General features: G+C 49.3%; 1 long non-coding RNA gene across 1 annotated transcript; it reads right to left on the bottom strand.

Annotated features, from left to right (window-relative positions):
* Nucleotides 1-2,522: 2,522 nt before the first annotated feature.
* On the bottom strand, nucleotides 2,523-5,807 carry LOC144306056 (uncharacterized). The gene is made up of 3 exons (XR_013373084.1): nucleotides 5,699-5,807; nucleotides 3,149-3,197; nucleotides 2,523-2,993 (listed from the first exon to the last, which is right to left on the bottom strand). It is a non-coding gene; the product is annotated as an uncharacterized LOC144306056 (long non-coding RNA).
* Nucleotides 5,808-11,357: the final 5,550 nt, after the last annotated feature.

The following is an 11,357-nucleotide window of genomic DNA, read 5'->3' as shown; positions in this document are numbered from 1 at the left end:
GAGGGGAAAACCCAATACTGAAAATGAAAGCATGTGAATCTGGTTGGGATGGAGACCGTCTGCCCGCCAGAGAAGGACTGGGGAAAATTGCGGATGGAGAGGAACCGGAGAAAACGCTCCCTTCCCTGAACCTTTGCCCTGTTTGTGGAGGTGATGTAAGAGGATGAGAGGGAAAAACCACCCCATCCACGGAACTCACTTCTTAGATGTTGACTGCAGTCCTCCGTGTCCTGTGTGAGTCCCAGTGCCAGCCCGGATGCCAGTGACCGGGCGGGAAGACCAGAGTCTGAGTCCCCGACCTGCCACTTCCGTGTGGTTCGAGCACAGTCTGAGGCTGGTTTTCTCCTCTGTGGAACATGGACAGTGGTTCTACCTGTAAGTGTGCTGTGTCAAAGGAGCCATCTCTGGATTCTCTAGAGGTCTCTAAAAGCCATCAGGACGGGACCCAGCAGTTAGCTGACGCACCAGAAATAGTGGGGATCGTTGTATTTCACTGCCCTCAGTTGAGCACCTTTGTTCAACCTTCTAGAGTGAACTCAGCGACAACACACTTCCTGCTGCCCGAAAGCAATCACATGGAAGAGATCACCGTGATTTGGGCCAGTTCATATTTCTGGTATGAAAAACATGGGGCGAGGCCCTGTGGGCAGAGAGGAAGAGCCTCTGCGAGCTGTAGGCAAGGTCAGGTGTGTGAAGCAGCCCGCAGGGCGAGGGGACCCTGCCCTGCACTTCCCTGCGGGGCGTCCGGGTGCCTGGCTCTAGCCCTTGGCCTTCACCCTGGGCCAGTCTCCGGAGGGCCCGGGCTGCAGGGCCAGGCATTCCCTTTGTGAGGGGGGGAAGCCTTATTTCCTCATTCGAAGAATTCCAGATAATTTGCACCAAAGAAAGGACTTTGAATCAAGTTCTTGGCTTCTTCAGAAGGAAGTGCTTACATGAACCCGGTTAATGGAATCATTCTTTGACTCCATGGTCTGACTCTCCTGCCCACCTCCCCGGTATTATTTTTCACTCTATTTCCCCGTTTTCACCTTTGCTGTGCAGCTCACAGTGCCCTGAGCCCTTGCTTGGTGTGAATATCTACATTCTCTTCGGGATTTCCATTCCGTCCGCGATGCCTTTCCTGAGCCCCTTGGTAGATCTAACCATTCCCTCGTCATCGATTCCCTTTATGGATGCCCATCCCAGAAACCCGAAACTTCTATTGCACATGATGATTTGCCTACCTGTCTGTGTCTTCTGGGGTCTCCCCACCCGGAGGGCATGTTCACCTTCACATCTCCGGCGGGCAGCCCGGGGAAGAGCCCAGCACTTGGTAGACATTCAGCACCAGTTTACGGAGTGAATGAATGAAGGAAAAACAAGCATCTTCCACTGTAGAAAGAAGTTACGTAAGGTAGAGATTTCCCTAAAAACCCGACCAAGCCAATGTCTCAACCACACTGACCTTTTGGCCTTGGACAGTTGGTCTGGTGCTTTATTCATTGTTGCTCTACGATCCATGAATATGTTAACATTTTAAAACAATCGCCAGAGCAAGGAGTTTACTTTTACTTCCTATATGAAGTCCTTTATCTTTTTTTTAAATTTCATTTTTTTAAAAAGATTTTTTTTATTTATTCATGAGAGACATACAGAGAGAGAGAGAGAGAGAGAGAGAGAGAGAGAGGTTACAGGTGGCAACGTCCTTTCCTGTGAGTGGCAGATGCCACCATGTTTCCTGGCCTGGACTGGAGTTGGGAGTGCTCCCAGTGGCTTGGGCCTGGCCAGCTGGGATTGGGCCTCAGCAGTGGGGCTCAGGATGTCAAGTAATCTTATTATTTTGCATTAGAAGGTTTGGAAAAAAAGTGGTGTGAGGGATTGTTTTAATTTTCAGGGTGCTTTTCTAGGGTAGTGAGAATTGTCTTGCCAGTTTTGGTTGGATGCACCCAGTTGGGGGTTGTCCCCAACAGGAGACTCGAGGCTCCAGTTGAGGCTCTCTGATCTGGGGCTACTCTCCATTGACAAATCCCTTTCTCCCCAGCTCCCCCAATCCATGCAGAGGCAGGATCTGGAAGGGGAGGCCGGCAGTTGGTGTTGCAGAGGGAAAGGTGACTTGTCAGGAACCAAACCCAGAGCTGAGACACTGGGAAAAAGCTCATTGCCTTTTGCTGCTGGTCATGGCAGATCGAACCAGGGTAAAGATTCTGGGGCCTAGTTTCCTTTTGCTGGGAAGCACAGGTTTCCTCCATTTCTCTGACCTCATCTACCCCTCCCATGTCCATAAGGGATCTGTCTTCTGCAGAATTAGGTTGTGTATAGAGCCTGGGCTCTGAAACTAGACTCCCTGGATTCAAATCGTGGCTTTGCTTCTCAGTAGCTGTGTGACCTCAGGCAATTCACTCAACTTCCCTGTAACTAAATTGTCTCTTCTATAACGTGGGGCTCACCTCAAAAGGTGGTTGTGAAAATTAAGTAGATTAATACATGTTAAATGCTTACAACCATACCGGCATGTAATTGGTACTCAGGAAACTTGAGCTATTATTACCACCTTCCCTTTTCCCAACCTCTCCCTTTGATGAGGTCTCTCTGTTCAGAAGGTACCCGGTGATGTTCGTGTACAAAATACTCTGGCAGATGATGAGGGAGAAACCGAGATGGGATGTGGTCTCTACCCTCAAGGGCTTATGCTGTGGAGACGTGGGGGCAAAAACAAGATGCTGAAAGGAGAGAATAAGTTTGTGCTAAAATATGTTCTGCTGATAGAGGTGTTTGGGATTCAAAAGAAAGAGGTGCGGGTTGAGGAAGGGCTGCATGAAAGAAGCAGAACTTGATTTGGATATAAAAATATGAAGAATTGATTTTATGACTTCCTGCCATTTACAGCTCTGGGTCGTTCTGGCTTCTACGTCAGGATGGCAGAAACAACTTCGACCGTGTAGCTCAGGAACATCCCCGGAGGCCAGTTTGCCAGGTAGCTCACACATAGGCTTAGCCACTGCTGTTTTTTTAAACTGGGAGAAAAAGGCAAAGGTTTAGGGACTCTTCCATACCACTGAAAGTCGCAAGAGCAAATGGTCCACCTCTGGGGTTCAGCTGCCCCCCGGCTCTCCCCAGCCCCCGACCCAAGGATGCAGATGACTGACTTCCAGGTTAGTAAGTTGCACACCTCTTGAGCTGCCCTTGTTCCCTTCCAGAAGTCGGCAAAGCATGAGGCACTGTATTCAAAGAAAAACACCTGTCACCGTGCATCCCGACCGGAGAAAGAGGATTGTCACCTCAGAGGACACTCAGTTATTGTTCACCTCAGAGCCGTGGACACACAGCCCTGCAATTTTCATCTCCTTCTGGCTCTGTCTTTAGCTTTTGAATAGGTTCAAGAGAAGCTTAGTCTGTTTTGGTGACTTCGGTAGTTAGGGCCTTGCTGCCCAGGCCCTATGGTAGGCCCCAAATTAGAGCACTTGAGAATTATGGGAGGAGCTTGGTGAAGTTACATGTGATGGGACCTCAAGCCTAGTGATTCTTTTTTTTTTTTTTTAAGATTTTATTTATTCATGAGAGACACAGAGACAGAGGCAAAGACACAGGCAGAGGGAGAAGCAGGCTCCCTGTGGGGAGCCCGATGTGGGACTCGATCCCAGGACCCTGGGGTCACGCCCTGAGCTGGAGGCAGACGCTCAACTGCTGAGCCACCCAGGTGCCAAAGCCCAGTGATTCCGAGTTCGTAGGCCTGGGGTGATGCCCATGAGTCTGCATCTTTAACAAGCACATCAGGTGATTCTGCTGAAAGCGCATCAAGGATTTCACTTGGTGAAAAACATTTAGAGACTTCAGCTCATGGGGCTTTGGCAAAGGACACAAGGGACGTGAAATAGAGGTGGAGCAGAGGGAGTGATTTAGAATGGTTCATGAACTGAGTGAAAGGATGTCAGTTAAGGAAAACTGTCAGATCACAGGCTCGAGAATCCTCGGTGTAGGGATTTGCAGCCATAATCCGGGGAGTCCTCTGGAGTTGCCAATGCAGGAATGCTGAGGTTGGGGATGATGAGGGAATGGTGGTTTGAGATCAACCCTACTTCACCCAGAACACCTTCACTTTCATCTACTTTTATATATGTGGCTTTTCATGTAGGGGATCATTTGGAAAGTGGGTTCTGCTACAAGAAGTTGAAAAATCACTAACCTAGAGACAAAGTTTCAGTCCTTGGAAATACCATCATCTTCTTGGGTAGCTTTTGGCGCAATAACCCATCAGGTCTAGGGTGCTCTATTTGCACAAGGAGGACAAGGTTGGGCAGGATCCTTCTGCGTTTCCTTTCTCCTTTTAAGCTACTTGTTTTCGTAATTTTTGTGTGTTCTAGACCCATGTGAGAATCGTCTGGAAGCTTTGGGTTTTACGAAAATGTGCACATATGCTCATACCTATGAACTTCAGCGTTCCATTTCGGTGGGTCTCTCAGGCTCCTTGAAGCCCATCCATGAGCTCAGGGATCACTTCCCACTCTAAACTTTTATTTTATTATTATTTGTTTTTAACCAGAAGTTCCAGTGGTTATTTTTGTTTTCAAGTCTTCTCAAGTAGACCCTAAGTCTCTTGAGTGCAGAAATTGTGTGTTCTCCACAACGGTGATCTCTAAAGTGGCAGGCAAGATGATCCATTGCAGTATAAGAAGAAAATCTTAGAACTTCTGCTTATTTTTAATCGTGCCCAATTTTCTGTATCACTTTCTACTGTTCTGTATGTCCTGTAAATGCTCATCATGTTACTGGGTCATATTATTTAAATAAACATAGCTACATTGGGGGCGCCTGTTCAAAACTTACTGACAAAATGATACTTGATTTTAAAAGTTTGGACTACCCTGCCTTACAGAACTTGCATGTTTTTTTGATGCTTGCTCGGAGCATTGTGTCGGGCAATGAAGATACACAAAAAATTTGTGTCGGGCCTCCTTTCTGGGACCTTGTGGTTTAATCTTGTACATAGTAGGTGTTTCGTTGTGAACAGAGGAGCTGAGGTTGTATGTGGTTCATTTGACTCCAAGTCAGTGACTATATGATGAGTTCAGGAGTTTGACCAGGGTCTCCTGATGAGTGCTTAGAAAGTACCTCTTCATACCCTTTGCTTATATTGCTGAGATTCTTGGCCACTGCTCCTAGGAAAAGCACCCCAGAGGAATGCCTACGCTGGTATGAAACGTGAAAGAGGGTGAGCGTCAGATTCTGTAATCATATTAGGTAGAGAGGCGCTATTGGTAAGAGTTCTAGAATTTTTACATAGCGAGAGCTCAGGTACTGGCAGTCTCTTTGGAAGCACAGAGCTCGGGGTCTTATGCAGCAAATCCAGTCCTGTTATTTGGGTTTTATGTTGGGGGAAATGATGGAGATTAGGGGGTGAAGATGGAGCAAAGCCGCTGTTCCTACTGCTGCCTTGAGATCTTAATGGGAAACTGAACTAAAGTTTTGAGGAAAAGGTAGCAAACTGGTGACACAGGGGCAGAGGAGTCGGGTGAGAAGTTGGCTGAAGAGCGAGCACACCAGCCCTTCCGGGGACCTCGCCGTGGGGGAACCAGACCCCCAAAGAGCATATTTCTCATAGCAACTGCCAGACCGGACCTATCTCTCAACAGCTGTCAACCATTTATTAGTGGGGCTCAGCCGAAGCCAGGGAGGGGGACGGAGAGCAGACAAAAGGGGAAAATGAAGTTGTGTTAATTACCAGTCCATTTCCATGATGCAAAGGTGACCTAGTCTGTCATCTCCTCCCCGTGGCTGGTGTTTTGTCGGGTCTGACATTTGCGGCGAGGGCTCCCAGCCGGGCATCTGTTGCCCCCATTGCCATGGAGACAGCAGCTGCGGCGACGTGTCCTCTGAGAATGTGCTGCCCGAGGTCTCAGGAACCAGTTTGGAAGCATTTGTCCTGACAGTGCCTGCTAATCTCCCTTTCATTTGTAATTATTTTATCGCCTCGATTCCCTGCTTTGGCATTGTTCCCAAAGCTAACTCTGCTCCCCGACACCGGGGTCCGCGGGGAGGTGTCAGCCGCCCGGGCCCCGTCTGGGTGGAGATGAAAAGGAAGTGGAAGGGAGAGACTCGCGAGGAGCGTGGGGTCTTCAAACGCGCCCCGGCTCCTGTGGGCAGCCCTGGGAGGGCCCCGGCTGATTGAAGTAGCCCGAAGTATGAAGCCCGAAGCCTTTGAGGCCGGCCGCCCCATCGAGGCCAAGAATAATTGAACAAATAGTTTATCTGGCTAACCAACAGCTGTAGAGCCTAGGCGATTTGGAGAGGATTAGGAGCGAGCAGTGAAAGGATACTCCCACAGGGTCCTTCAAATCCTCATCCTGAAGTCTACCAACGGAGAACACATGTTGAAACCCGGGAGCTGTGTTTTAAGTCCCCTTTGCTCCCTTTCCACGGGCCTCTGTTCAGCACTTCCAAGAATTTTAAGTGGCCGTGGCAACCGACTTTGGGGTCCCCGCTCTTTAGGGTCCCATCCAGTCGCCTCCTCTGGGTCTCCCCAAAACCTCGCCTCACCCGAGACAGCTCAGATGCGCGTGGAAATTCTGATCGCTCTGGGAGGTGCCTTACGGTTGCTGCCTTTTCCTAAAGTCTACATTGCTGGCAGCTGTTGTAATGTCTAAGTACGGTGCCAGGGCTAAGTTCAGGTTAGGATGAAAGGGAGTTATGAGGGTGGCTGGATGGAGAGAGAGGACGCAGGAATCCCCTACCCCGTGTGAGAAAGAGCTGGAAAGAAAAAAAAGAAGGTCCAAACAGACCAAAGATAAAAAAAAAATGTTTTTTTCTTTTATATAGCCATGTAGATACTTGGATGGAAATTTGGGAGAATTTCTATGTTAAAACCTTTGTTAGCGTTGAAGTGTGTAATGGGTTTCCAACTATGATTCAAAATCCAGAAATCACACGAGCCCCAAGAAAATTGAGAAATTAAACAATATAAAAAATGCTGCATGACAAACACACCACTTGCAAAAATGATTAACTGGGAGAAATATTTGTAATTGGGATCCTGGGAAAGGGCTAATCTACTAACAGATAAAAAAAAAAAAACCTCATAGATGGCAATTGGCAAAAGACTAAGAATGTGAAAAAAGGAAATGGGTGAAGGATGTGAACAGATCGTTCACAGGATAGAAGACAGAAAGGGCCTCTTAGATATATTAAAAAAAAAAGTTCAACTTCACTCATAATGGGAGCAATGCAAATTAAAATCACTCTCAGATACCATTTTCCACCTATCAGATTGGAAAAAGTCCAAAAATTTAACAACACACTGTGGGGGTGTGTCTGTGAGGGAACAGAACTCTCTTGCATTAACGTTGGCAGGTAAAACAGAGAGAAATTCGGCAATATCAGAATTGCGTGTGACCTTTGACCCCACACTCTTGGGGATTTGCCTTCTAGAAAATTGCGTACTTGCAAAATGACCTGCAAAATTACGCCCCTGGTTTTTGGTTGCCAGGGATTGGAATCAATCCACATACCCATCGAGAGGGGAATGGCTAAATAAATAATGGAACCGCCCCGCAAGGGAACACTATACAGCTGTGAAAAAGAACGAGGAAGCTCCCCAAGAACTGACGTCCAAGGTGTATTTGGTGAAAAAAGCCAAAGTGCAGCCGGGCGCATACAATATGCGGTTCCTCCTGTCAACGAGAGAGACAACACCACCTGCATTTGGTTTACCTTGAAGAGACTCCGGGGAGGGACGCAGAGGCTGCTAGTGAGGTCAGCCGTGGGGTGGGAGCACGTGGATAACAAGCGGGGTGGGGGCGACTTTATATCTTTTTGGGTGAATGGATTTGGGGCTCATGTAATACTCATCCCCCAACAAAATAAAAACACTTCATGTAAAAGACAAAAACAAAACCCAGGGAAAACCTGATGCCCAAGCAACAGTAAGGTCACCGTTACAACAGCCGAGCTTGGGCGGAGTGCAGCAGGGAACGCGCCCCCAGCCTCCTCGCAGGTGCAGGCACCCCACTTGGGTGCAGTGGGGCTGGTGCCCGGGGCCAGTGTAGCTCCAGAGCCCTCACTATTTCTGCGCCCCCATCCTGATCGGCCTCGGAAGTGGGCGGGGGAGTGGAGGGTGCGGGGGCTGGCACCAGAGACCTCCAGCCTTGTGGACGACAGCCCAGGCGGTCTTGTGCAGCTTCCCCAGAGGTCCCCAAGTTCCCTCTTCTTTACAGGAATCTCAAAAGTCCTTAGAAACAAGTCTCTGCCCACAATATATAGGTCCTACACCCTAAGGCATGTGAGAATTTGGGTCCCAGGCCCGAAGCTCCTGTTCATTCCTGTTGCATGAGAATCTTTAAAAGTGGAGCAGTGGGGCACCTGGGGGGCTCAGTGGTTGAGCATCTGCCTTTGGCTCAGGGTGTGACCCCGGGGTCCTGGGATCGAGTCCCGTATCGGGCTCCCCGCAGGGATCCTGCTTCTCCCTCTGCCTGTCTCTCTCTCTCTCTCTCTGGGTCTCATGAATAAATAAATAAAATCTTAAAAAAAAAAAAGTGGAGCAGTCTCCCAGCTGAGCTCAGCAGCCCCCTGTGGCACCTGGCTCCTTAGAGAGGCCATCCGGTGGCACCAAGAAGCACAGACCTGGAGAGACCCATCGCGGGGCTGCACTGCCTGCTTGGGGTGGGCGAGGGGGCTCACGTATCCCTGGAAACACGTTGATATGGTGCTTAGACGACGGGAGCACTGGCCGAGGTGCTCTGTGAGCATGAACGCATTTAGTCCTCGTGATGACTGCATGAGGAAAGTATTTTCGCCCCCCCCCCCATGTAGGATAAGGAAACTGAGGCTCAGGGAGCTGAAGCAACTTGCCCCACGGCGCACTACTGGCATATGACAGAGCCAGGATCCCACACCAGGCGGTCAGCGCCTACCCAACATGCTCTACTGACTTGCCTCTTCAAAGTTGAGGCAAAGCTCCCGTAACATAAAATTAACTGTCTAAAAACGTACAGTTCGGTGGCATTTAGTCCCTCTGCGATGTTGAACCCCCATCTCCTCTGCTTACAAAGCAGCCACACCCCAAAGGCAACCCGCACCCATCCACTCACGGTCACCCCCTGCTCTGCTCTGGCCGCAGCCTCTGCACCCGCCCCTCATCTGCTTCCCGATGGTCAGAGTTTGCCCTTGTAGACGTCTTACATGAGTGGGATCATCCAGCAGGTGACCCCCGTGTCTGACTCCTTCCACTTAGAAGAGTTGACGAGGCCCGTCCACGTGTGTGGCACGTGTCGGCCCTTTGTCGCTGTTCACGACTGAACAATATTCCATGGCCTGGCTGTGCCACATTTTGTCGTCATGCATCAGCAATGGACATTTGGGTGATTTTCAGTTTTCGGTGAGATGGAAGAGTGCAGCGGTGGACACGCGTGTGCGACTTTTTCTTGAGCACCTGCTTTCAAAGCTTTTGGGTTTTGTGCTGCAGGTAAGGGTGTTCCCACCTTCCCGAGTCCCTGTTCCTTGGGGCTCCCGCCTCTGCCCACACTCCTCATCCTTGACCCTGGACGCAAGCAACACGAGGAGCAGAAGAGTTGTCAGGTCCCTGAGCGGGGAAAGCCTCCTCTGGGGACAAAAGTGGGAAGTTCACGTTGATAGCGAAGACGACGCTCACTCTTAAAACCCAAGTTGTTTTCCAGGGGCTGTTTGGGCTCCAGTTGCCAGAGAGGCGTGAGGGGGTTGGAGGCCTTGCCCCAGGGCCTGGCGGGATGGCAGGACGAGCTTGCCCAGGCTGCTCCGTTGGTTGTCAGGGCCCTGCGGGCCTCCCTCGGCAGCCCTGAGTGCCACCTCCTGGTCTCCCCCCGGCCTGGAGCTGCAGAGGCAGGGCTGTGTCGGAAGATTGGCAGTGGAGGGCGCCTGGGGTGCAGCCAGCTGAGCGTGGGACTCTTGATTTTGGCTCAGTTATGGTCTCAGGGTCATGGGATTGAGCTCCGAGTTGGGCTCCGTGCTCAGCAGCGGAGTCTGCTGGTGGATTCTCTCTCTACCCCTCCTCCCCTGCTTGTGCTCTCTCTCTCTAAAAAAATAAATAAGTAAATAAACATTAAAAAAATTTAAAAAGATTGGCAGCAGAAAGCTAACTTCTGAATGCATGGAAGGCCCCTCCCTGGCCCCCCAACCACCTCCGGAGTCTGGGGAATCAGGACACCTCCTTCCATGGTCCTCAAAGTTCAATGGCTATTCTTTCTACGTTTCCAGTACTAAATCATCTTTTGGCATTTTTTTTTTCTCTCCTCACCCATCCTTTGGGGCTGACCCACCAATTCCACTTTCTCGGATCGGTCTCCACTTTGTCCTGTCAAGTTCCTCACACCCTCTTTTTACCAAGTGGCCCAAGAAAGACCTGGTTGGGGTTTGATCAGGTTGGAATGAAGTCGGAGACAATCACACTGTCCTTGAGGCCAGCGAGTCTCTCTGCTCTTGAAATTTCAAATCTTTGCTAAAAGCTTGTTTCTCCTTTTTGCCTTTGTTTTCACCATACCCCTCGGCCCTACCCCCATGGTTTTTGTCCTCTGTCTTTTTCTCTGAATCTTTAGAACAAAAGTCATAAACTGGCGACCTTCAGATTGAATCTGACCTACAGATTTAAAAAAAAATTTTTTTAAATTTATTTGACAGAGAGAGAGAGAGAACATGCGCACAAGTAGGCAGAGTGTAGTAGAGGGAGATGGAGAAGCAGGATCCCCACTGAGCAGGGAGCCTGATGTGGGGATTCGAACCCACAACCCTGAGATCATGCCCTGAGCTGAAATCAAGAGTCAGATGCTTAAATGACTGAGCCACCCAGGTGTCCCTACAGATATTTTTTTTCAGATATGTTTTTAAACATAAAAAGTGCTTTTAAAGAATATGAGCTACCATTGAACAATTGGGGGAATTTTGCATAGAAAATCCAATTATCTAGCTTCTCATAAAAAATTGGCAGCTCTGGCCATACAGGGCTTGTGTTCCACCTGGGAGTGAGCGGCTGCCTCTGCAGGATCTTGAGTTCATCAGACACCCACGATTCACACGATGTATGCCTAGGACCCTCTCCTGGCCCAGCGCCCCTCATTTATATTCCTTTCCCGATGCCCCGTCTACTGTTATATGCAGAACAGAATCATATTACTTTAAAGATTCAAGTAAAGAATTGCCATCTACTTCTGGGCATATACCTCTACTTTGGGTGAGTTCCCAGATCCAGCCAGGACTTCAATCAGTGATCGCTTCCCTCAGTGATTTATTATGGTGGGAAGATGGTGGAAGCCAAGGAAACACGGTTGGGGTTTTAATGATCTCCACCTTACTTTTTGTATCTTCTGTTAACTTTGCAAGATATTCAGTGAGAAGTTGCATCAATGTGTAGATTGCTT

The sequence above is a fragment of the Canis aureus genome, chromosome 3 (genome assembly GCF_053574225.1).
Source record: "Canis aureus isolate CA01 chromosome 3, VMU_Caureus_v.1.0, whole genome shotgun sequence".
Classification (NCBI taxonomy): domain Eukaryota; kingdom Metazoa; phylum Chordata; class Mammalia; order Carnivora; family Canidae; genus Canis; species Canis aureus.
Note: the sequence above shows the minus strand (reverse complement) of the source record. Positions and strands in the feature narration are given on the sequence as shown.